Raw genomic sequence first — 12,054 nt, forward strand, 5'->3', positions numbered from 1 at the left:
TAAAGACGTCTTACTGTAATTATATAGGGCCCTGGTGAGACCACACCTGGAGTATTGTGTACAGTTTTGGTCTCCTTACCAAAGGAAGGATATACTTGCCATAGAGGGAGTGCAGCGAAGGTTCACCAGACTGGTTCCTGGGATGGGGGTGACATGAATCTTGTCATTCATGTAGAAATGACTTATGAAATAATACTGGGCGGCCTGCTGGTGGCGCTGTCCAGGGAGAGTATAAATACTCGGGCATGGGCCCAGCTTGCTCAGGACATTCTTTAACAGGAACTAGTGAAGGACACAACTAGACCTCCATGTTGAAAAACAGTTGATTAAAGGCTTGTTTAATACTCAGACCGAGTGCCTCGTAGTTTTCTTACATCAGGGGGGATTGTCCGATGAGGAGAGATTGAGTACACTAGGCCTATATTCTCCAGAGTTTAGAAGAATGAGAGGTGATCTCATTGAAACATACAACATTCTTACAGGGCTTGACAGGGTAGATGCAGGGAGGATGTTTCCCTGGGCTGGGGAGTCTAGAGCCAGGGGTCACAGTCTCAGGATAAGGGGTCGGCCATTTAGGACTGAGATGAGGAGGAATTTCTTCACTCAGAGGATGGTGAATCTTTGGAATTCTCAACCCCAGAGGGCTGTGGAGGCTCAGTTGTTGAGTATATTCAAGACAGAGATCGATAGACTTTTGAATATTAAGGGAATCGAGGGATATGGGGATAGTGCAGGAAAGTGGAGATAGAAACATAGAAACATAGAAGATAGGAGCAGGAGTAGGCCATTCGGCCCCTCGAGCCTGCTCCGCCATTCAATGCGATCATCCAAATTCAATACCCTGTCCCTGCCTTCTCCCCATACCCCTTGATCCCTTTAACCTTGAGAAATATATCCAACTCCTTCTTGAATATATTTAATGAATTGGCCTCTACTGCCTTCTGTGGTAGAGTATTCCACAGGTTCACCACTCTCTCGGTGAAGAAATTCCTCCTAATTTCTATCCTAAATGGCTTACCCCTTATCCTTAGACTGTGACCCCTGGTTCTGGACTCCCCCGCCATCGGGAACATCCTTCCTGCATCTAGTCTGTCCAGTCCTGTCAGAATTTTATAAGTTTCAATGAGATCCCCTCTCATTCTTCTAAACTCCAGCAAGTACAAGCCCAATCGACCCAATCTCTCCTCATACGTCATTCCTGCCATCCCAGGTATCAGCCTGGTGAATCTTCGCTGAACTCCTTCCATGGCAAGAACATCCTTCCTCAGATAAGGCGACCAAAACTGCACACAATACTCAAGATGTGGTCTCACCAAGGCCCTGTACAACTGCAGCAAGACATCCTTGTTCCTGTACTCGAACCCTCTCGCTACGAAGGCCAACATACCATTTGCCTTCTTAACCGCCTGCTGCACCTGCATGCTTACCTTCAGCGACTGGTGCACAAGGACACCCAGGTCTCGTTGCACTTCCCCTTCTCCCAATCTATTGCCATTCAGATAATAATCTGCCTTCCTGTTTTTGCTACCAAAGTGGATAACCTCACATTTATCCACGTTATATTGCATCTGCCATGCTTCTGCCCAATCACCCAACCTGTCCAAATCATCCTGGAGTTTCTCGGCATCCTCCTCACAGCACACATGCCCACCCAGCTTTGTGTCGTCTGCAAATTTGGAGATACTACACCTAGTTCCCTTGCCTAGATCATTAATATATATTGTGAATATTGGGGTCCTAGCACTGATCCCTGCGGTACCCCACTAGTCACTGCCAGCCACTCGGAAAAAGACCCGTTTATTCCAACTCTTTGCTTTCTGTCTGCCAACCAGTTCTCTATCCAAGTCAGTACCTTGCCCCCAATCCCATGTGCCTTAACTTTACACGCTAATCTCTTATGCGGGACCTTATCGAAAGCCTTCTGAAAGTCCAATTACACCACATCCACTGGTTCTCCCTTATCTATTTTACCAGTTACATCCTCAAAAAATTCTAGTAGATTAGTCAAGCATGATTTACCCTTTGTAAATCCATGTTGACTTTGTCCGATCCTGTCACTGTTTTCCAAGTGCTCTGCTATTACATCTTTTATGATGGACTCTAGCATTTTCCCCACTACCGATGTCAGGCTGTAATTCCCCGTTTTCTCTCTGCCACCTTTTTTGAATAGTGGGGTAACATTAGCTACCCTCCAATCCATGGGAACTGTTCCAGATTCCATCGAATGTTGGAAGATGATCAGCAATACATCTACTATTTCTAGGGCCACTTCCTTAAGTACCCTGGGATGTAGATTATCAGGCCCTGGGGATTTATCGGCCTTCAATCCCATCAATTTCCTTAACACCATTTCCCTACAAATACTGATTTCTTTCAGTTCCTCCCTTTCATGAGACCCTATGTTCCCCGACATCTCTGGGAGGTTATTTGTGTCCTCCTTTGTGAAGACAGAACCAAAATATGTATTTAATTGGTCTGCCATTTCTTTGTTCCCCATTATAAATTCCCCTGATTCTGATTGCAAGGCACCTACGCTTGACTTCACCAATCTTTTTCTCTTCACATATCTATAAAAGCTTTTACAGTCAGTTTTTATGTTCCCTGCAAGCTTATTCTCATATTCTATTTTCCCCTCCTTAATTAATCCCTTTGTCTTCCTTTGTTGAATCCTAAACTGCTCCCAATCCTCAGGTTTACTGCTTTTTCTGGCCAATTTATATGTCCTCTCCTTGGATCTTATGCTATCCCTAATTTCCCTTGTTAGCCACGGTTGAGTCACCTTTTTTGTTTTATTTTTATGCCAAACTGGGATGAACAAATTCTGTAGCTCATCCATGCGGTCTTTGAATGTTTGCCATTGCCTATCCACCGTCAACCCTTTGAGTGACATTCCCCAATCAATCCTACCCAACTGACGCCTCAGACCATCGTAGTTTCCTTTGTTTAAATTCAGGACCCTAGTCTCTGAGTCAACAACTTCATTCTCCATCTTAATGAAGAATTCATGCGATGATGTAGAAGATCAGCCATGATCTTATTGAATGGTGGAGCAGGCTCGAGCGGCCGTATGTCCTGCTCCTAATTCTGCTACTCTCAGTTCTACTGGCTGTGTTTACCCATCTCCCTTCTCAGTCGGAGCAATCGTTTAAATTTTCTAATAAAAAAACTTGGCCAATTCCGACAGCATTTGCCATTTCTTCAAGACCTAATCTCGGTTAGGGTTTAATATTTCGTCAGGACCTAACCTTGGCTAGGATTTAATATGAACTTTATAAGAAGCTTCTAGACTTCAATGGTATTTTGAGGGAGTTCTGATTTAAGTTCCACAAGGCCTGATCAGGGTCTTGTCATCTCTAGAGACTTAAATCTGGGTCTTAGAACCACTGTCAGTAAAACACTCCTTCTATACTTAACAATCTACAAGATATATATAGATATAAATATAAGTATAGGTTCTATATCAGCTCGTTAACATACTCGTTGGGCGCCAACTGAAGGGATAATTACAAGTCCTAGCCCTGTTCGGGCTACCCCAGATCAGGCGTATTCCCTAGACGTTCACCTTCAACTTAAGTTGGAGATAGCCGAATTCTATAAGACGCTTAAATGGGTCTAAAGGTTCAGGCTATCTCTCCCTAAAGGAAAGGAACGACTGAAGATGTTACCATCCTCCAGATAGCACTTTTAATAAGTTTAACTAGACTGTAACCTTCCGGATATTATGAGGGTCCGGAATACCCCCCAGAATACTGCAACTCCTTACAAAAGAGTGTACAGAAACTGGGTTCACGAGTTTATACAGAAATACTCTGTGAGACAATTCTAAAAATATATAGTTTTATTTAAAAGCCGACATTCATTTAACAGCTGTTGAGTCTGTCGCAACATTAACAATTCAAAATACAAATAGCTTACATTTCTTATTTCTCAGAGATCCTTATTCTCAAATCTTTACTTCGTTACATTTCTTACTTATCTCTAAATCCAGAACATCCACCAAAATCAAATTATAGTACCATTTGATCCCCGAGACTCAAAGTAAAAAACTTACAGATGGTACCTGTAAAGTTGAGAAACGCTTGGCCCGTTCAGCGACTTCTGACTTTCTGTTTGAAAAGGTCTATGTTTTATACCCTTTTTGCAGTGGATTATTCTTTGAAGTTCTCTGCTGATGTAAGCTAATTGTTTTTATTGATACCTCTGTTGAATGCTTTCTATCTTACTGTCAATTCAACTATTGCATGCATAATTATGTCTCTACCATTACGTGTTCCAAGAACTATCATAAAAACAATATGACAGCAATGGTTTCTGTATGATGCCATTCTTATCGAAGATTTTCCATTCAATTCTTAATATTGGCTTTACTGGTTTTAGCAGACGTTGAGTCTTCGAACTGCTCCAAGTTCAATACAAACACAATGTAATTGCTTGGTGTATCTATTGAAGTCATATCTTCAAAGTGTGCTGCAGGTATCATATTTACAATATGTATAAATTAAAGACACTTTGACTAAGTGTTTACTTGTTTTATAGCTATCTCAATTGGTTGCATATTTAATCTTATGTTTCCTGTCTTCCAAGTTTAACATAAAAACTATTTGACCAGCAGGTGTTTCTTTTACTTAATGTCACCTTTTCGAAAGGCACATGCCTCTTTTAATGTTTGTGTTTCTGTTCAACGTGTTAGCTTATAACACCTTAAACTGGGTCTTCCATTGTGTTATTCCCAAACTGCAGACCCTCTGGAATTGCCAAACTGCCATTTCAATAGGGTCATTGTTTTGGTATATTTAACTAATTCCCATTTCAAAGCTTGTTTGGTTTTTACAACTTTGTTAAACAACTGATCTTTATCTCAGAAGCCTGTATTTCTGTTTGCAGCCTGTGTCTCCGAGGCTTTAGATTTTTAAACCCAGTATATCATGTATTAATAAATATCAGAAATCTGTTCATATTATGGTTTATTTTTTTGAAATATGGCATATTCCTTCACAAGACAGACCCCACTGATCGACACGTCCCCTTTAACAGACCCCACCGATCGACACGTCCCATATAGACAGACCCCACTGATCGACACGTCCCCTATAGACAGACCCCACTGATCGACACGTCCCCTATAGAGAGACCCCACTGATCGACACGTCCCCTATAAACAGACCCCACTGATCGACACGTCCCCTATAAACAGACCCCACTGATCGACACGTCCCCTATAGACAGACCCCACTGATCGACACGTCCCCTATAAACAAACCCCACTGATCGACACGTCCCCTATTAACTACACATGGGTATGATCTGGTGGCCATTACGGAAACATGGCTGCAAGATAATCATGACTGCGAACTAAACATACAAGGGTATTTGACAATTAGGAAGGACAGACAGGAAGGAAAGGGAGGTGGAGTTGCTATGTTAATCAAGGATGGAATCACTGCAATAGTCAGAAATGATATTGGGTCAAAGGATCAGGATAGTGAAATAGTTTGGGTGGAGATAAGGAATAAGGGGAAAAAGTCACTAGTGGGCGTAGTCTATAGGCCTCCTAACAGTTGCAACTCTGTTGGTCGGAGTATAAATCAGGAAATAGTTGGGGCTTGTAATAAGGGAACAGCTATAATCATGGGGGATTTTAACTTTCATATTGACTGGACTAATCAAATTGGGCATGGCAGCCTTGAGGAAGAGTTCATAGTGTATTAGGGACGGGTTCCTTGAGCAGTATGTAACTGAACCAAGGGACAGGCAATCTTAGATCTGGTCCTGTGTAATGAAACAGGATTAATAAAAAATGTCCTAGTAAAGGATCCCCTTGGAATGAGTGACCATAATATGGTTGAATTCCAAATTCAGTTTGAGGGTGAGAGAGTTGGATCTCAAACCAGCATACTGAGCTTAAATAAAGGAGACTATGAAGGTATGAGAGTAGAATTGACTAAAGTGGACTGGGAAAACAGATGAAAGTGTAAGACGGTACAAGAGCAGTGGTCTACATTCAAGGAGATATTTCACATCTTTCAAGATAAATATATTCCACTGAGGAAAAAGGGGAGTAAAAGAAAAGACAGCCATCCGTGGCTTAGTAAAGTAATAAAGGATAATATTCGACTGAAAACAAGGGCATATAAATTAGCCAAATCTAGTGGGAGGATAGAAGATTGGGAAGCATTTAAAAGCCAGCAAACAATAACTAAAAGATTAATTAAGAAAGAGAAGATAGATTATGAAAGTAAACTAGCAAAAAATATAAAAACAGATAGCAAGAGTTTCTACAGCTATATAAAAAGAAAAAGGGTGGCTAAAGTGAACGTTGGTCCCTTAGAGGGTGGGACCAGGAAACTAGTGGTGGGGAACATGGAGATGGCAAAGACGCTGAACAAATATTTTGTATCAGTCTTTACAGTAGAGGACACTAAAAATATCCCAACACTGGATAAACAGGAGGCAAAGGGGGGTGGGGAGGAGCTAAAGACGATTAAAATCACTAAGGAGATGGTACTCAGTAAAATAATGGGACTTCAGTAAAATAATGGGACTTAAGGCGGATAAATCCCCCGGACCTGATGGCCTACACCCTAGGGTCTTGAGAGAAGTGGCGGTAGGGATTGTGGATGCATTGGTGATTATTTTCCAGAACTCCCTGGACTCAGGAAAGGTCCCGGCAGATTGGAAAACTGCTAATGTAACACCCTTATTTAAGAAGGGAAGTAGACAAAAAGCTGGAAACTATAGACCAGTTAGCCTAACATCTGTGGTTGGCAAAATGTTGGAGTCCATTATTAAGGAAACAGTAACAGAGCATTTGGATAAACATAATTTAATAGGACAGAGTCAGCATGGTTTTATGAAGGGGAAGTCATGTTTGACAAATTTGCTCGAATTCTTTGAGGATGTAACATACAGGGTGGATAAAGGGGAACCAGTGGATGTAGTGTATTTGGACTTCCAAAAGGCATTTGACAAGGTTCCACACAAAAGATTACTGATCAAGATAAGAAATCACGGGATTGGGGGTAATATACTGGCATGGGTGGAAGATTGGCTATCTAACAGAAAACAAAGAGTTGGGATAAATGGTTCATTCTCGGGCTGGCAATCAGTAACTAGTGTTGTTTCGCAGGAGTCGGTGTTGGGACCCCAACTCTTTACAATCTATATTAACGATTTGGAGGAAGGGACCGAGTGCAACATATCCAAGTTTGCCGACGATACAAAGATGGGAGGGAAAGCAGTGAGTGAGGAGGCCATAAAAAACCTGCAAAAGGACATAGACAGGCTAAGTGAGTGGGCAGAGATTTGGCAGATGCAATATAATGTTGGAAAGTGTGAGGTTATGCACTTTGGCAGAAAAAATCAAAGAGCAAGTTATTATCTAAATGGAGAGAAACTGCAAAGTGCGACAGTACAAAGGGATCTGGGGGTCCTGGTGCATGAAACACAAAAAGTTAGTATGCAGGTGCAGCGGGTGATCAGGAAGGCCAATGGAATCTTGGCTTTTATTGCGAGGGGGATGGAGTATAAAAGCAGGGAAGTCTTGCTGCAGTTATACAGGGTATTGGTGAGGCCACACCTGGAATACTGCGTGCAGTTTTGGTTTCCATATTTAAGAAAAGATATACTTGCTCTCGAGGCGGTTCAGAGAAGGTTCACTCGGTTGATTCCAGAGATGAGGGGGTTGACGTATGAGGAAAGGTTGAATAGGCTGGGACTCTACTCATTGGAGTTCAGAAGAATGAGAGGCGATCTTATCGAAACATATAAGATTGTGAGGGGGCTTGATCGGGTGGATGCGGGGTGGATGTTTCCACTGATGGGTGAGACTAGAACTAGGGGGCATAATCTTAGAATAAGGGGCTGCCCTTTCAAAACTGAGATGAGGAGAAACTTCTTCACTCAGAGGGTAGTAAATCTATGGAATTTGCTACCCCAGAGAGCTGTGGAAGCTGCAACATTAAATAAATTTAAAATGGAGATAGACAGTTTCCTAGCAGATAAGGGAATTAGGGGTTACGGGGAGAGGGCAGGGAAGTGGACGTGAGTCTAGATTCGGATTAGCCATGATCCTATTGAATGGCGGAGCAGGCCCGAGGGGCCGTATGGCCCACTCCTGCTCCTACTTCTTATGTTCTTATGTTCTTAAACAGACCCCACTGATCGACACATCCCCTGTAGACAGACCCCACTGATCAACACGTCCCCTATAGACAGACCGCACTGATCAACACATCCTCTATAGGCAGACCCCACTGATCGACACATCCCCTATAGACAGACCGCACTGATCAACACGTCCCCTATAAACAGACCCCACTGATCGACACGTCCCCTATCGACAGACCCCACTGATCGACACATCCCCTATAGACAGACCCCACTGATCGACACATCCCCTATAGACAGACCCCACTGATCGACACATCCCCTATAGACAGACCGCACTGATCGACACATCCCCTATAGACAGACCCCACTGATCGACACATCCCCTGTAGACAGACCGCACTGATCGACACATCCCCTATAGACAGACCCCACTGATCGACACATCCCCTGTAGACAGACCCCACTGATCGACACATCCCCTATAGACAGACCCCACTGATCAACACATCCCCGATAGACAGACCCCACTGATCGACACATCCCCTATAGACAGACCCCACTGATCGACACATCCCCTATAGACAGACCCCACTGATCGACACATCCCCTATAGACAGACCCCACTGATCGACACGTCCCCTATAGACAGACCCCACCGATCGACACGTCCCCTATAGACAGACCGCACTGATCAACACATCCCCTGTAGACAGACCCCACTGATCGACACATCCCCTATAGACAGACCCCACTGATCGACACGTCCCCTATAGACAGACCCCACTGATCAACACGTCCCCTATAGACAGACCCCACTGATCGACACATCCCCTATAGACAGACCCCACTGATCGACACATCCCCTATAGACAGACCCCACTGATCGACACATCCCCTATAGACAGACCCCACTGATCGACACGTCCCCTATAGACAGACCCCACTGATCAACACATCTCCTATAGACAGACCGCACTGATCAACACATCCCCTATAGACAGACCCCACTGATCGACACGTCCCCTATAGACAGACCCCACTGATCAACACATCCCCTATAGACAGACCCCACTGATCAACACATCCCCTATAGACAGACCCCACTGATCGACACGTCCCCTATAGACAGACCCCACTGATCGACACATCCCCTATAGACAGACCCCACTGATCAACACATCCCCTATAGACAGACCCCACTGATCGACATGTCCCCTATAGACAGACCCCACTGATCGACACATCCCCTATAGACAGACCCCACTGATCGACATGTCCCCTATAGACAGACTCCACTGATCGACAAGTCCCCTATAGACAGACTCCACTGATCGACACATCCCCTATAGACAGACCCCACTGATCGACACATCCCCTATAGACAGACCCCACTGATCGACACATCCTCTATAGACAGACCCCACTGATCGACACATCCCCTATAGACAGACCCCACTGATCGACACGTCCCCTATAGAGAGACCCCACTGATCGACACGTCCCCTATAGACAGACCCCACTGATCGACACGTCCCCTATAGACAGACCCCACTGATCGACACGTCCCCTATAGACAGACCCCACTGATCAATACGTCCCCTATAGACAGACCCCACTGATCGACACGTCCCCTATAGACAGACCCCATTGATCGACACGTCCCCTATAGACAGACCCCACTGATCGACACATCCCCTATAGACAGACCCCACTGATCGACACGTCCCCTGTAGACAGACCCCACTGATCGACACATCCCCTATAGACAGACCCCACTGATCGACACATCCCCTATAGACAGACCCCACTGATCGACACATCCCCTATAGACAGACCCCACTGATCGACACATCCCCTATAGACAGACCCCACTGATCGACACGTCCCCTGTAGACAGATCCCATTGATCGACACGTCCCCTATAGACAGACCCCACTGATCGACACGTCCCCTATAGACAGACCCTACTGATCGACACGTCCCCTATAGACAGACCCCATTGATCGACACGTCCCCTATAGACAGACCCCACTGATCGACACATCCCCTATAGACAGACCCCATTGATCGACACGTCCCCTATAGACAGACCCCACTGATCGACACATCCCCTATAGACAGACCCCATTGATCGACACGTCCCCTATAGACAGACCCCATTGATCGACACATCCTCTATAGACAGACCCCACTGATCAACACGTCCCCTATAGACAGACCCCACTGATCGACACATCCCCTATAGACAGACCCCATTGATCGACACGTCCCCTATAGACAGACCCCACTGATCGACACATCCCCTATAGACAGACCCCACTGATCGACACATCCTCTATAGACAGACCCCACTGATCGACACGTCCCCTATAGACAGACCCCACTGATCGACACATCCCCTATAGACTGACCCCACTGATCGACACGTCCCCTATAGACAGACCCCATTGATCGACACGTCCCCTGTAGACAGACCGCACTGATCGAAACGTCCCCTATAGACAGACCCCACTGATCGACACGTCCCCTATAGACAGACCCCATTGATCGACACGTCCTCTATAGACAGACCCCACTGATCGACACATCCCCTATAGACAGACCCCATTGATCGACACGTCCCCTGTAGACAGACCCCACTGATCGACACGTCCTCTATAGACAGACCCCACTGATCGACACGTCCCCTATAGACAGACCCCACTGATCGACACGTCCTCTATAGACAGACCCCACTGATCGACACGTCCCCTATAGACAGACCCCACTGATCGACACATCCCCTATAGACAGACCCCACTGATCGACACATCCCCTATAGACAGACCCCACTGATCGACACATCCCCTATAGACAGACCCCACTGATCAACACGTCCCCTATAGACAGACCCCACTGATCGACACATCCCCTATAGACAGACCCCACTGATCGACACATCCCCTATAGACAGACCCCACTGATCAACACATCCCCTATAGACAGACCCCACTGATCGACACATCCTCTATAGACAGACCCCACTGATCGACACATCCCCTATAGACAGACCCCACTGATCAACACATCCCCTATAGACAGACCCCACTGATCGACACATCCCCTATAGACAGACCCCACTGATCAACACATCCCCTATAGACAGACCCCACTGATCGACACGTCCCCTATAGACAGACCCCACTGATCGACACATCCCCTATAGACAGACCCCACTGATCGACACGTCCCCTGTAGACAGACCCCACTGATCGACACATCCCCTATAGACAGACCCCACTGATCGACACATCCCCTATAGACAGACCCCACTGATCGACACATCCCCTATAGACAGACCCCACTGATCAACACATCCCCTATAGACAGACCCCACTGATCGACACGTCCCCTATAGACAGACCCCACTGATCGACACATCCTCTATAGACAGACCCCACTGATCGACACATCCCCTATAGACAGACCCCACTGATCGACACGTCCCCTGTAGACAGACCCCACTGATCGACACATCCCCTATAGACAGACCCCACTGATCGACACATCCCCTATAGACAGACCCCACTGATCAACACATCCCCTATAGACAGACCCCACTGATCGACACGTCCCCTATAGACAGACCCCACTGATCGACACATCCTCTATAGACAGACCCCACTGATCGACACATCCCCTATAGACAGACCCCACTGATCAACACATCCCCTATAGACAGACCCCACTGATCAACACGTCCCCTATAGACAGACCCCACTGATCAACACATCCCCTATAGACAGACCGCACTGATCAACACATCCTCTATAGACAGACCCCACTGATCGACACATCCCCTATAGACAGACCCCACTGATCGACACATCCCCTATAGACAGACCCCACTGATCGACACATCCCCTATAGACAGACCCCACTGATCGACACGTCCCCTATAGACAG

The 12,054-nt window shown here is 45.8% G+C and overlaps 1 protein-coding gene across 1 annotated transcript in view; it reads left to right on the forward strand.

The window, feature by feature from the left end:
* Nucleotides 1-12,054, forward strand: part of LOC147091097 (polyamine-transporting ATPase 13A3-like) — a 73,206-nt gene that overhangs the window by 34,556 nt on the left and 26,596 nt on the right. The gene's annotated exons all lie outside the window — the stretch shown is intronic.

The sequence above is a fragment of the Somniosus microcephalus genome, unplaced genomic scaffold (genome assembly GCF_052327205.1).
Source record: "Somniosus microcephalus isolate GS21.2 unplaced genomic scaffold, FLI_Smic_1.0 unresolved_chr4, whole genome shotgun sequence".
In the NCBI taxonomy this organism is placed as follows: Eukaryota; Metazoa; Chordata; class Chondrichthyes; order Squaliformes; family Somniosidae; genus Somniosus; species Somniosus microcephalus.